We start from the raw sequence: 14,829 nt of genomic DNA on the forward strand, positions 1-14,829 counted from the left end.
TTGACCATTTGGCGTTGGAAATTCAGTTGTTGTATTCTTTCCTGGGGATCCTTAATAACAATTTATACATTTTACTCCTTAAAACCACAGATAAATGTAGTCTTCACCCCTCATCGAGAAAATTTCTTTTTGCAACAGACTGAAACCACTACAGCAAACTACAATCAATCAAAATTCAGCCTTGTGGAGGCCTGTCCCAACAGACATCTCTACCAAACACTCCAATACCTGAGACTCTGAGAACATTTTGAAAGAGAGAATGAAGATTGTGGTGGAAGATCAGGGAGTTTGCTTTGAGTTTGTATCTCCTAGGAATATGTAATTATTAGAGTGGAAAAGCTGGTTCAAAGGGATCAAAGCTCTTATTCCTCAAGCTTGGTGATCTGAGGTCCATGTCTGTAACCCAGAGAATGAGAAAATTCTCTGATAGCTACAGAGGTTCTCAGGGATATCCACACTCACATCAAACACACATAAATGCAAATTACAACAATCAAAAAAGATAATAAAATGTTCTTTTAAGATTACTTTACATTTCAATTAATACCATTGAAATGAAGTGATTAAGAAAGTAACATTAGTGATTTCAAATAAAGATCAATGAGGATGGAATTCCAGATCCTAAATAGATATTGTGAGCTGCAATAATTGATGAATCTTAGCACAGGAATCAATGGGTAATTGACAAAGCTGAAATAAAATGTTTATGCTTTTAGTGTAAATGCAAGTACTGATAAGGTAATAAAAACCAAGTTAGAATAATATACTGCAATTTTAATAAAACGAAAACTAAAGAACAAATCATGCTGAATTCATTATGATGAAACTGTCACTGAAAATAGAAAAAAATACTAAAATATTTGCAAACATAAAAGAAGTCTACTACAAATGAATATAGAATGTCTTAAGCAACTATCTACACTCACACACACAAGAAAGCCCATTCTGAAAATAAAATGCCTGTAATGTATAACAAAACATCAATTATAGAGAAAGCTTAATATGTACTTATAAATTAAAATAAATATTCACTGAAATAAAAAAATGATTATTGAATTAATTTTGTATCCTCTCACTTGGCTGATTGTGTTTATCAGTCATAGCAGCTCAGTGTTCAAGAGGGATTCCCTAGTAATGGGAACAGGGACTGTCTCTGACATGAGCTCAGGGGCTGGCTCTTTGCTTACCTCCCCTTGAGGGGGGAGCAGCCATACCAGGCCACAGAGGAAGGCAATGCAGCCAGTCCTGATGAGACCTGATAGACTAGGGTTAGATGGAAGGGGAGGAGGAGCTCCCCTATCAGTGGACTAAGGCAGTAGCATAGGAGAAGAAGAGGGAGGGAAGGTGGGAATGAGAGAAGATGAGGGAGGGGGCTACAGCTAGGATATAAAGTCAATAAACTGTAATTAATTAATTAACTAATTAATTAATTTAAAAATTATTTTGATTATAGAGGCTAAATTAAAGAAAAATACAGCTTGTATATGTGATAAAATTAAACTATACTAGTAACAAAATGGTTTTATTTAATGCTGAGGGTTTTTTTAATGTCTTTTTTTTAATTATTATTTTTTTACACTTTATTCACTTTGAATCCCCTCATAAGCTCCTGGCTCCTCCCCTCCGGATCCCAGCCTCCCTCCCTCATCTTCACGAATGCCCCTCCCCAAGTCCACTGATAGGTCCTCCTCTCCTTCCTTCTGATCTTAGTCTATCAGATCACATCAGGAGTGGCTGCATTGTCATCTTCTGTGGCCTGGTAAGACTGCTCTCTCCTCGGGGAGGTGATTAAAGAGCAGGCCAATCAGATTGTGGCAGAGGCAGTCCCATTTCCCATTACTATGTAACCCGCTTGGACACTGAACTGCCATGGGCTACATCTGTGCAGGGGTTCTAGGTTATCTCCATGAATAGACATCAGAAGAAGAAGCAAGCAGGAAACAACCTAGGAACCTGCCACAGAGGGCCTCTGAAAGACTCTGCCCTGCAGACTATCAAAGCAGATGCGGACACTTTATGGCCAGTTGTTGGGCAGAGTGCATGGAATCTTATGTAAGAAGTGGGAAATAGTAGGTTATGGAGAGGACAGGAACCCCACAAGGAGAGCAACAGAACTAGAAGATTTGAACACAGGGGTCTTCCCAGAGACCCATACTCCAACCAAGAACAAGGCATGAAGATAACCTAGAACCACTGTGCAGATGTAATGCTGAGGTTTTTAAGAGGAAGCAAATTAGGCATTATTGCTAAATAAATATTATCTTTGGTAGTATTTTCAGCTGATAGGATTCTATTTGTAATTTTGGCAATCTTGAATAAATTTATAAATAAGTAATATGTTAAATACATTAGTCTGTAGGCAATTAAAATAAAATACCTTAACTATAAAGAAAGGGAAAATATAAGAATCCCAGTTAAGAGGTGTTAACATAAAGATCATGATATCATCCATCTGTCTATCTGTTCAGTCTTTCTTTCTTCCTTTCTTTCATTAATGTTAGTGTGCCAGTGTGAGTGTGTGTGTTGGTGTGTGTGTATGTATGCACAGCCACAACTCTGACACATGTGTGGCCATTAGAAACTAACTTATGGGAGTCTGTTTTCTCCTTTCATCATGTACAATAGTAATCATTCATGCTTGGTGTTTTTGGAGAAGAATAAGGCTTATAAGGCACTAGATTCTTTTTGTTTGTTTGTTTGTTTGTTGAGGGGGGTTGAGACAGAATTTTTCTGTCTGTCTTTCGCTGTAGTGGACTCACTTTGTAGACTAGGCTGGTCATGAACTCACAGAGATTTCCCTGCCACTACCTCTCAAGTTCTGGAATTACAGACATGTACCACCACAGCTGACCCACTAGATTCTTTTTTATGTATAATTTTATTTTTTTTATTAATTACACTTTATTCGCTTTGTATCCCCGCATAAGCCCCTCCCTCCTCCCTTTCTGGTCCCACCTTTCCTCCCCCTTCTTCATGCATGCCCCTCCCCAAGTCCACTGATAGAGGAGGTCCTCCTTCCCTTCCTTCTGATCTTAGTCTATTAGATCACATGAGGAGTGGCTGCATTTTAAGCAGCTGCTTATATGTTTTACTCAACAGTGATTAAAGAAATTCATCATGTTTTGCATCAATGTTATTGTGAAGAATGTTTCAAAGAATCATTTTTAGATTAAAACAGGTTAAGTTTCTATATTGTCACCTATTATCAGAAATTTGTGCAAACAAAGATGCATTTATGTTACCTAGAATGGTTTAAATATAAATTTATTTTTTTCTTGGGTGTTGCTTGTTGTTACATGGTTCAAATTTCATATACCTTTTCCCTTCTCATCATATTTTTCAAAAATGGTGTGAACACTGAATGAAATGGAAGAGAGATTTTCTTTTTCCTTTTTAGGTTTCTTTCTATCAATGGAAGTTTCTGTGATTAACTACTTTGTAAGACTTCATGGATTATCATAACTTTAGCATAATGTTTCTGTTCTGTAGGAAATGAAACATCTATTTCACTATTAGAAGTTTCTGATATATATATATATATGTATATATATATATACACTTATATATATATTAGAAAACAGCTGTTACAATATTATGGTTATTAAATTTCCATTTAAAATGCATATTCATGATTTCCAATTTATAAACACATTGCATTGTTAAGAGTTTACATTAATCATCATGAGACTATTTCTATACATTAGAGAAATATCCTGGAAGTCTGCCCAAAGGTGAATCATCTGTGATAAGATTGATAAACTGAGTTTGTAACATCAAACTTGGGTATTGTGACTCTATTCTTCATAAAAAATATTTTCTTTTTCCCTGTATAATATGCTTGTTCAGAAGTGACAACAATTGAATAAAATTGCACTCATGTTATGTTTTACATCTGATATAGTAAATGTGGGAAAAAATAGACTAATGTAGAATAATGATAAACTATTATAAGTGTGCTCGTCAATTATATATCTTTTATGTGTTTAATACACTTGCGAATTATCAGCAAAGCAGAGCTCAAAGGTAATATTTTAAAGCAGGTTAAATTTGCAGTAGATAAGATTTTATGGCATTTAACTATTTATATCCACGTAATGTTTGATGTCTTATAATCTGTATTTTTATCGCTAAAGACACTGATGGAGTGAGACATATATACCCTGAATAGAACCTGAGATATTCAGTGGAGAATTCATGATGATTATTTATGAACCTAGTCTCACTAGAACCATTGTAACTTGCACACTGGAAACATTAATGAGCAGATTGTAAGCTGAAGGTAGGTGAAACATGTTTTCTATTTTCAGGAGTTCTACACCTATTTTTATAAAATGTGCTTATATTTTGTTTTTCTTGCATAATGTGTTTTCAGTTTTGCACTCTGGATGGCTGAGAAAGGTATCATCTTCTGTATTATGAAAGAAATCATGTAGAAACCATATTACTCTGTAGAGGTTTGATACAGTGAATCAGTGTAACTATCAACTTAACAAAATATAGACTCAAGGAGAAGGTCCTATGGACATGCCTGTAAGTGACTATCTTGACTGAATTTATGGAGGTGGAAGAATTCACACACTGTGGTTAGAAACATCGCCTGCATGGGATCCTCAACTCTGTAAATAAGGGGATGTGAGGAGGAGCATGAATTCATTTCTGTCTGTTTTCTGAATATTCATGCCAAGTGGCCTACTGACAAAGTCTCATGCTGCCTTAAATTCTGTGAGGCTACAGTCACCTTGATACCTAAACTACACATAGAAAAAAAAAAAAAGAAAAAAGAAAACTCCATACCAATCTTACTTATAGACATTGACACAAAAATATTCAATAAAATATTCGCAAACTACAAGAACACGTTAAGAATATCATCCACTATGACTAAGTAGGCTTCAACCCAGGTATGCAGTGGTGTTTCAACATATGAAAATCCATCAATACAATACACCATATAAACAAACTGAAAGAAAAAATACAACAACAACAACACATGATCATCTCCTTAGATGCTGAAAAAACATTTGATAAAATCCAACACCAGTTCATGTTTAAAGTTTTGGAGAGATCAGGGATACAAGACACATACCCAAACATTGTAGAAGCAATATAGCGCAAGACTATAGCCAATATCAAACTAAATGGAGAGAAACTTAAATCAATTACACTGAAATCAAGAACAAGGCGAGGCTGCCCACCTTCTTATCTCTTCAACACAGTCCTTGAAGTCCTAGCTAGAGCAATAAGAGAACTAAAGGGGATCAAGGAGAGACAATCAGAAAGGAAGAGGTCAAAGTATCACTATTCACAGATGATATTAAACTATACAAAAGTGATCCAAAACAATTCTATCGGAGAAGTCCTTTAGCTGAAAAATACATTAAGCAAAGTGGCTGGATATAATATTAACTCAAAAAAAAAAATCTGAAGCCCTCCTGTATACAAAAGACAAACTGGCTGAGAAAGAAATTAGAGAAACAACACCCTTCACATTAGTCACTAATAACATAAAGTACCCTGGTGTGACTCTAACCAAGCAAGTGAAAGACCAATGTGAAAATAAATTCAAGTCTCTGAAGAAAGAAATCGAAGATATTAGAAAATGGAAAAGTCTCCCATGCTCCTGGATCAGTAAGATTAACATAGTGAAAATGGCCATTCTACCAAAAGCAATTTATAGATTAAATGCAATATCCATTAAAATACCAATACATATTTTTTTACAGACCATGAAAGAATAATCCTCAATTTAATATGGAAAAACAAAAAACCCATAATAGCAAAATCAATCCAGTGCAATATAAAAACTTCTGGAGGTATCTCTATCCTGATCTCAAGGTGTACTAGAGAGCAATAGTAATAAAAACGGCATGGCACTGCCATAGAAACAGACTGGTGGATCAATGGAATTGAATCGATGACCCAGAAATAAACCCACACACCTCTGGATACTTGATTTTTGACAAAGAAGCCAAAACCATAGAATGGAAAAAAGAAAGTATATTCAACAAATGGTTGTTGTTGAAGATGTCTCCATGTAGAAAAATGCAAATAGATCTATATTTATTACCCTTCACTAAAGTAAAGTACAAGTGGATCAAAGAACTTAATATAAAACCAGACACACTAAATCTTTTCGAAGAAAGATTGGGGAAGAGACAACTTCCTGAACAGATCACCAACATCACAGGCTCTAAGATAGATAATCAGTAAATGAAACCTCATGAAACTTAAAATCTTCTCTAAAGCAAAGGACACTATAGTCAGAACAAAATGACAGTCTATGGACTGTGAAAAGATCTTCACCAACCCTACATCCGACAGATGTACTGATGTGAATCTGTCCTATATAATTGTTTTTTTTTCTTAGAAGTTGTCTCTAACAGGACTGCTCCTCCCTTCAGGGGTGGGGAGACCAAAAAGCCAGTCATTGAATTCCTGTTAGAAATAGTCCCTGTTCCCCTCACTTTGGGAAACCAATTGGTTACTGAGCTACCACAGGCTACATCTGAGTGGAGGTTCTAGGTTATATCCATACATGGTCCTTGGTTGAATGTCAGTCTCAGAAAAGACTCTGTGCCCAGATATATTCGGTCCTCGTGGAGCTCCTATCCTTTCCCCATCAGACTAACTCCCCTTCTTTCTTATGATTCCCTGTACTCTGCCAAAGGTTTGGTCATGAGTCTTTGTTTTGAAACTCTGCTAGTTAGAGTCTTTCAGATGCGCTCAGTAGACTCCTGTCATACGTTCAATGCACATCCCATCTGTCTTTCTAAACGAGGATTGATCATCTTACCCCATGTCCGCTCAATTGATTATCTTCTTTAGGTGTATAGATTTCATTATGTTTATCATATCTTATAGGTCTATATAAGTGAGTATATCCCATGTTTGTCTTTCTCCTTCTGGGATATTTCACTCAGAATGATCTTTTCTAGATCCCACCATTTGCCTGCAAATTTCGTGATTTCCTCCTTTTTGATTGCTGAGTAGTATTCCATTGTGTAAAAATACCACAATTTCTGTACCCATTCCACCGTTGATGGACATCTGGGTTGTTTCCAGGTTCTGGCTATTACAAATAGAGCTGCTATAAACATGGTTGAGCAAGTGTCCTTTTTGTGTACTTGAACAAACTTTGGGTATATACCTAGCAGTGGTATAGCTGGGTCTGGAGGAAGCACTATTCCTATTTGTCTTAGAAAGCGCCAGATAGATTTCCAGAGTGGTTGTTCCAGTTTACATTCCCACCAGCAGTGGAGGAGGGTTCCCCTTTCTCCACAACCTCTCCAGCATGTGTTACCGCTTGAGTTTTTCATCTTGGCCATTCTGATGGGTGTAAGGTGATATCTCAGGGTCGTTTTGATTTGCATTTCCCTGATGGCTAATGAGGATGAGCATTTCTTTAAGTGTTTTTCTGCCATTTGACAGTCCTGAAGATACCTGATAAAACAGGATCAGATGAATGGGGAGGAGGTCCCCCTTATCAGTGGACTTGGAAAGGGGCACGGTGAAGATGAGGGAGGGAGGGAGGGACTGGGAGGGAATGAGGGATCGGGACACGGCTGGGATACAGAGTTAATAAAATGTAACTGATAAAAAAAAAACAAAAAAGAAGAAGTTGTCTCTGTCCAGTTTAGCTATCATACAGTGTAGATTTCTAATATACATTACACTACTTTTTAATTTGAAGGTGCCAGTTACATATGAGTCAAAAGTTTACTGCCCTATCCATTACCAGGACCTTGATGGTTGTCTGGCTTACATGAGGAGCCCAACATTAGTTTTGTGAATTAATTCCAAGGTTTTGTCCATGTGTGAGAATTTCTTAGATGCTGAACTACACATAACTCCATGCTCATTAAGAAAAAAAAAATGAAACCAGCATCTTATTATGTTCTCTGCCAGGCTTGGAGATTACTATGTAAATTAGGGAGCCTCATAGTCAAAGAGATTCACTTGCCTTTCACTCCTAGCTGCACTTAATGATTTATTTAAACAAGTGGTTCAACTTGCAAACATATTTTTCTTTAACATGTGCACTGGCTGTAAACTCAATTATAAATGTATTGATGTAGTTATGACGATCATTGCAGGCCAAATATGGAGTAGTGCATATGCAGACGCAATGTGATATAATAATGAAAAACAGGATTTTCCCCAAATGATCCTGTCTCTACTGCACTGGAATTGCTTCCCACAAATCCTTGTTTTATTTATTAAATGAAATAATAACTAATTTAGGGGAATAGCAAAAGTTGTTTTTTTTATTCCACTGTAGAATTATTAACAGAAAATTTGTGCAAAGCAAACAGGTATTGCTGCCTGATAAGAAAGAGTATTTAAAGAACAGTGAAAAAATTTTGCATTACAACCCATAATCTAAATTTGTTTTTCTTTAAAAAATATTTAATCATGTTCATTTTGTTATTTGATACCGTCTCAAGGAGTTGCTGAGTTTCACTGTAGTTAGCCCTCGAGAGACCTGAAGGAAGACGCAGTTGCCCTTCTTTAGCATGGCTTGCTTACAGTGACGAAGCAACAGCAAGCGGCAGCCAAGTGTCTCATACAATAATTATAGGTTAAGTTACTGTGAAGTTTGTTAAGACGAGGGACATGCCTTCTCTGGCATAGTAAATAGAGTAAGAGCTACCACTGCTCGAAAGGAGACGATTAGCTTAGAAGAGCAATCATAGGGAATAGAACAGGGGCACATGCTTTTGGTAGGTATAACGATAAACTATCCAGATCCCTTCGGTTTCTTCCCTCTATATGAACATTTATTGAGAACCTACTTTTGGTGAGTGCTATACAACACTCCTTAGAATGCTGTTCCACAACATTTACACAATTTGTTTTACAAATTTACACAACTTATTCTTTAGATAAGGGACCCTTTACTGGTTGGTTTTGTGTGTCAACTTGGCACTAGATAGAGTCATCAGAAAAGAAAACATCTCAGTTAAAAATGTCTCCATGTGATCCAGTTTTTTCAATTAGTGATCAGTTGGGAGGGCTTAGCCCATTGTGAGTGGTGCCATTTTCACGCTGGTCATCCTGGATTGTATACAGGAAAACAGGCTGAGCAAGCCAGAGGAAGCAAGCCAGTAATGAGCAACCCTTCCTGGCCTGGAGCTCACAGAATCGACTAATCAGGGCTCACAGGGACTCACAGAGACTGAAGTCACAACCACAGGTCTGCACAGGTCCCTCTGCACACTCACTGTGGTGCTTTAGCTTTGGGGCTTTGCTGGACTCCTAACAATGGGAGTGGTGGTATCTTTGACTTTTTTGCCTGGACCTGGATCCCCCCCCCCACACACACACACTAGGCTGCTCGACTCAGCCTTGATATGAGGATATATACCTAGTCTTTTCAGTTGTCTTATTTAACTACATATCTGATTCTTTGTGAAATTCCAGACTTTTTAGTTTCACCCTTTTTGTGTGTCAATCATATATATATATTTTTTTCAGGATCCTATCAAGAAAATCATTCTCCATTTAATTTTCACACCTTAATTTCTCTGGTTTGTGGCAATTTCTCGTTGTTCTTTTGTTCATGATTTTGGAAAAATTGAGGAACTTTGGTGTGGGTGACATTTTTTAAAATTTATTTATTTATTACAATTTGTTCACTTTATATTCTGGCTGTAGCTCCCTCCATTTCCTCCTAGCCCCACCCTCTTTCCTCTACTACCCCTATGCTTCTTAACTCGTCCACTAATAGGGAAGGACTTCCTCTGTAACCTGGCAAGGCTGTACCCACTCCTCCCAGCTACAGGTGATCAAAGAGCCTGCCATTGAGTTTATGTCAGAGACAGTCCCTGATCACCTTACTCCAGGGGACACACTTGGAAACTGACCAGCATATGAGCAGGGGGTCTAGGTCCTCTCCAGGCATGGTCCTTGGTTGATTCATTAGTTTCTGCAGCTACCACATCCCTCCTCGTGCCCAGGTCTTTTGGCTCTGTTGTTCTCCTTGTGGAGGTCCTGACCCCTCCAGGTCTTTCTATCTCCCTCTTCTTCCATAAGGTTTCATGCATTCTGCCCAAAGTTTGGCTATGAGTCTCAGTATCTCCTTAGATACCCTGATGGGTAGAATCTTTCAGAGCCCCCCTGTGGAAGGCTCCTGTCCTGTTCCTTGTCTTCTTGTCTTCTCCTACTTCTGATGTTTATCCTGTTTGCACTTCTGGGTGAGGTTTCAGCCTCTTCCCTAGGTTTCTCCTTGTTGTTTAGCTTCTTTAGGACTGTAGATTTTAATATGGTTATCCTGTATGATAAGGCTCCTATCCACTATTAAGTGAGTATCTACCATGTGTGTCTTTCTACTCTGGCTTGCCTCATTCAGGATGATCTTTTCTATTTCCAATCATTTGCTTGCAAATTTCATGATTTCCTAGAATGTTCTCCAAGTAAAGAGTGCCTGATATCTTCCTTCTAGTCACACTGATCATCACCTCAGTAAAACAATTCTTATCCATCCAATTTTTTCAGAAAGTCATTCATTCTCTACTTTATGAATGAGTTGCCTATGTACATCTCATACTCAAGAGCTAGAGAAATGTTCATTTTCCTGAAAGGGAGACATCTGTGTTATATACTAGTTGGATATTTATGGGATACTTTTCTTCTTCCTACTTCATTTATTTAGATACATAATAATTGACAGAATAAATAGATATTTATTAATTTTGTGTTTGATTTTATATCCTGATTCATAAAAAATGTATTTGAACTGTCCCATCTTTGGCACATAAGCATCTTGTACATTAGCTAAACATCACTGTGAAGCTATCCATCCTTTTTCTTTGTTTTGGGTACTTTCTGACACTGCAAACAAGTCCAGAGTCACGTTTTATTATCGTTGGCATGTTTGCCTAGAATCAGTTTTCTTTTCCCTCAAGTGGTCCTTGTTCTTTTATTTAAGGATAGCGTATAAAGAATAATATCTGATGTGATCCACATTTGTTGCTCCTGGGAAGCCATTTCTCCTAGTGTGTTTAGTGCACAGAACTATTGTGCGTGTGGAGGCATGCATAGTTGTTTTTTTTATTTTATTATTATTTTTTTTATCAGTTACATTTTATTAACTCTGTATCCCAGCCGTGTCCCGATCCCTTATTCCCTCCCAGTCCCTCCCTCCCTCCCTCATCTCCACCACGCCCCTTTCCAAGTCCACTGATAGGGGGGACCTCCTCCCCATTCATCTGATCCTGTTTTATCAGGCATAGTTGTTTTTGAATCTCTCCACTGTGTAGTCTGACAATGTGTATGTAAGGATATATGTGTATAGGTATGTCTGTATGTTCGTGTGTGTATAAATGTGTATGTGTGTACACATTAATGTGTTTGTGTGTATGTGTGTGTGTGTGTTTATTTGTGTCTGTATGTAGGCAATCCTGAATTCACAGTAGTTTACTCTAATTTTAGTTCAATACCATAGGTTATACTCTAACCACCTTTCTTGAATATTGTTATCTGTATCAATGTAAGAAGCTCATTTTCAGTTTTTCCATTAGAGTCAAGCAAGAATTTTCTATTCTCTTAAAATTTATAAAACTGAAATAGAAGAAGGGTCAAAGAAGTTCATTTGATTTTTAGAGTATCATCAAAACTTCAAAATTCCTTTGGATATACAAGCCTCACTTTTCTTACTTAATATTATATAGATCTGACAAGAATTGACTAGTAATTGTGAGTTTTCTTTTTTTTTAACTTGTAATTTCTGAGTTTTTTTTAAAGTATTTTTCATTTGCATACTTTTGAGAAACAACTTTACCAAGAGTGTGTTTCTGTGTGTGAGTTTATGTGATTTCTAATGGAAATATCATTCTTAAGACTTTGTAGGCCCACTTGGCATTTTAAGTCCTTACTTTTGTCACAGGAATTATGTCTTATTGTTATAAGTAAATTCATTTTTCTGCACTTCATGTTGAAACCTAAATTACTCTAGTTGATTTTTTTTTTTTTTTAGTTTTCAAACATCAAATATAACTATCGTGCTTCCTAGTTAAACAGATTTTGAGAGATGGATTGAATCATAGACCTCAAGGCTACATAGAAAATCCTTTCACTTGCTTGGTTAGTGTCACCCCAAGGTACTTTATGTGGTTAGTGGCTATTGTAAAGGGTGTTGTTTCCCTAATTTCTTTCTTGGCCCTTTTGTCTTTGGTATACAGGAGGGCTTCTGATTTTTTTGAGTTGATTTTGTATACAGCCACTTTGCTGAAGGTGTCTATCAGCTGGAGGAGTTCTCTGGTTGAATTTTTGGGGTTGCTCATGTATACTATCATATCATCTGCGAATAGTGACACTTTGACCTCTTCCTTTCTGATTTGTATCCCCTTGATCTCCTTTAGTTGTCTTATTGCTCTGGCTAGGACTTCAAGTACTATGTTGAAGAGGTATGGAGAGAGTGGGCAGCCTTGTCTTATCCCTGATTTCAGTGGGATTGATTTAAGTTTCTCTCCATTGAGTTTGATGTTGGCTATAGGTTTGCTGTATATTGCGTTTACTATGTTTAGGTATGTGCCTTGTATCCCTGATCTCTCCAAGACTGAAACTGTTTCTCCAACCAAGGACCATGTATGGATATAACAGAACTTTTGCTCAGACAAAGCTCATGGTAGCTCAGTAACCAATTGGTTTCCCATAGTAAGGGGAACAGGGACTATCTCTGACGGAACTCAATGGCAAGCTCTTTGACCTCCCCACCCCCCAAGGGAGGAGCAGTCCTGCTAGGCCACAGAGGAGGACTTTGCACCCAGCCCTGAAGATACCTGATAAAACAGGGCCAGATGAAAGGGGAGGAGGTCCTCCCCAATCCGTGGACTTGGAAAGGGACAGGGAGAAGCTGAGGGAGTGAGGGTGGGATTGGGAGGGAATAAGGGAATGGGATACAGCTGGGATACAGAGTTAATAAAATGTAACTAATAATAATAAACAATAAAAAAGAAAAAAAAGAAAATCCTTTATTCTAGAACTCTCCTCTCATAGCACCCCTTTCATTGTCTGTTCTCCTTCCCTTGACAATTCTGCCCAACCATCAGTCCCCTTAATATCATTCACAATGAAAAAACATCAATGTTTCTCTGTGTATAATTATTTACGGTTTCATTCACAGCTGCTAAAGTCACAGATCTATCTTTGCCCTTATTGCTCAGTGTGTATATGCCTGTGTATGTACTATTATTTCCCCACTCTCTGTTAGTGTGCACATGTGTACATGCTATGTGGCTCTAACTATGTAGTTCATAAGACATGTGAATTTTTATTTAATCTCTATGACTTTCTCTTTCTTGGCCTGAAGTTCTATAAGGAGAATTCCAAACACTATTAAAAGAGGGAACTACTTGGTCTTCACCCACACATTTTCCATGGACCAATATTTAGTGCTCTTCTTCTGAAAATTGTTCTTCCATGTGTAACTTTTTCCCTATAAGTCAGGGAATCTCTGGCAGATCTAATAGAGAAAACAGTAAAAGCCAGAAAATATCTTCAGCTCCATGTTTTTTTTTCTTTTTCTTTTTTTCAGGTTATACTATTGAAAGCCTCTTCCCATAATGGCAATATTGCTTGCTTACTCAAGTATCAATCTGCATTCGCAAAATTGGAGTCCGTAGGTATTACATTTAGAAACATTTCCTTATCTGTTGCCAAACTCTTCACAAATTAAGGGGATTTGAAAAGAACCTTCATTCCATCACAATGTGGCCAAATGTAAATGTAAAGATGCCTTTGTAGATCAACATAGTTAAATGAACACCTACAAGATCCAGAATTAGGTTATGCTCAGTTTTTGGAAAAAAATGTGAAAGAATACTGTCAGTTGTTTTTCAGAGTCCCCCAAAATGTGAAATGTAAGCATGTTGCTTTAACTCAACAGAACCTTGTTCTACATACAAAAGGTAAAGCAAAGTATTACAAAGTTTGTTCAATAGCAAAACCATATATAGTATCGAGATGAACCCCGTCCTTCCTGTTTGTTCATTGTGTCACAGTGCTTTGATATACCAACAATTATGAAGATTTTAGAACTGATTATAGTGATGTAAGTGACCATGATAGAAACTAAGTATCAGATCAAAAACTCAAGAGATGATGCATGCTGGAGAAACTGTGGAGAAAGGAAAACCTTCCTCCATTGCTGGCAGGAATGCAACCTTGTACAATCACTCTCAAAATCAATGTGGTGCTTTGTCAGAAAATTAGGAATAGTTATAGCTCAAGATCCAGCTATACCACTTCTAGACACATATCCAAAATATGCTCAACTATACAACAAGAACATATGCTCAATGATGTTCTTAGCAGCTTTATCTGTAATAGTCAGAATCGAATAGGGAAACAACCTAAATGTTCTTCAATAGAGGAATGGATACAGAAAGTGTGGTAGGTACATTTACATAAGGGAATACTACAGAACAATTAACAACAAGGAAATCATGAAATTTACAGGCAAATGGTTGGAACTAGAAAAGATCATCCTGAGTGAGGTATCCCAGAAGCAGAAAGACACATATGATACATTCTCACTTTTAAGTGGATAGGAGTCTTATAATACAGGATAAACATATTAAAATCTATAGTCCTAAAGAAGCTAAACAAGGAGGACTCTAGGGAAGAGGCTGAAACATCACTCAGAAGGGCAAACAGAATAGACATCAGAAGTAGGAGAAGACAAGAAGACAAGAAACAGGACAGGAGTTTCCACAGGGGTCTCTGAAAGATTGAGAGATAATGAAACTCAGCCAAACTTTGGGCAGAGTGTAGAAAACCTAATGGAAGAAGTTGGAGAGAGAAAGACCTGAAGGGGACAGGACCTCCACA

The sequence above is a fragment of the Meriones unguiculatus genome, chromosome 8 (genome assembly GCF_030254825.1).
Source record: "Meriones unguiculatus strain TT.TT164.6M chromosome 8, Bangor_MerUng_6.1, whole genome shotgun sequence".
Lineage (NCBI taxonomy): Eukaryota > Metazoa > Chordata > Mammalia > Rodentia > Muridae > Meriones > Meriones unguiculatus.